Consider the following 1,191-nt stretch of genomic DNA (forward strand, 5'->3'; position numbering starts at 1 on the left):
CACCAGCAGACCCTGGATGACCTACAGGCAGAAGAGGACAAGGTCAACACGCTGACCAAAGCTAAAATCAAGCTTGAACAACAAGTGGATGATGTAAGCCTAAAATCATGTAAAAAAAATTTTTTTTAATTTTATAACAAACTAAGTAAACATGAGTTTGTATTCTTATGATGTAATGAGGACTTTTCAAAAGCTTCCAATGGATACGTGTATATGACATTATCTTTGCTACAAGGTCTAAGATGGACACCCAAGAAGTCAAAAAAAAAAAAAATCAATAAACAAAGTTGTTGGTAACAGACAATATACATAAAAAGACTCAGGGAAAAGGAAAGCTTGTGTTTACCAAAGAAATCTGTACAAACAAAAAATGGGTTTGGCCTGGGCTTGAAAAGCAAGAGGCCATGCAAAGAAATTGAGAGATGCTCCAAATGGGGAGCATAGCAATAGCAAAGAAGTAGTAAACATCCATAAGATTCTCTGTCACAGGAAGAAAGGTTTCCAAATAAAGAATGTGGAAGGTGAATTCGGCTTTAAACGTAGTCTGATACCAAATAGAGAACCCGCTATAAATGTGTGCATCAGGGAGGAAGTGACAAAAGTCATGGTTAGAAACACAGCTGTGGGGTCTGTGGGGTCTGTGAAGCACAGTCACAGTGGATTCCGGTGGGGAGATAAGGAAGGCATGCTGTCTCCCTGGCAGTTTACTGTAATGGTATGGTAATGAGGTACCCTTCACCTTTCAAATGATGATTCCTGGGACTAAGTGAATAGTTATGAGAATGGAATAGGTGGGACAAATTTGCCTAATTCATGGAAAAATCAAAATAAGCTGCTGATTAGATAGGAGTTAAATGTCTACAAGTCAAACCTGGGATAAAAGATGGTAACATTTCAGGAACTATATTCATGCATTATTAACTTATAGCTTGAAGGATCCCTGGAACAAGAAAAGAAAATCCGCATGGACCTAGAAAGAGCCAAGAGGAAACTGGAGGGAGACCTAAAATTGGCCCAAGAATCCACAATGGATATTGAAAATGACAAGCAGCAACTCGATGAGAAACTCAAAAAGTAAGCAATGAGAACACGTCTATGGGGAAAGTGCTACTACTGTTTCTGTGACTGACATAAAGTGCCCCTTTGACAGGAAAGAGTTTGAAATGAGCAATCTGCAAAGCAAGATTGAAG

At 38.9% G+C, this 1,191-nt stretch overlaps 1 long non-coding RNA gene across 1 annotated transcript; it reads left to right on the plus strand.

Annotated features, from left to right (window-relative positions):
* Nucleotides 1-1,191, plus strand: LOC121026367 (uncharacterized). The gene is made up of 3 exons (XR_005788339.1): nucleotides 1-93; nucleotides 929-1,074; nucleotides 1,151-1,191. It is a non-coding gene; the product is annotated as an uncharacterized LOC121026367 (long non-coding RNA).

This window comes from Herpailurus yagouaroundi, unplaced genomic scaffold, assembly GCF_014898765.1.
Source record: "Herpailurus yagouaroundi ecotype Mexico unplaced genomic scaffold, PumYag 88221, whole genome shotgun sequence".
Lineage (NCBI taxonomy): Eukaryota > Metazoa > Chordata > Mammalia > Carnivora > Felidae > Herpailurus > Herpailurus yagouaroundi.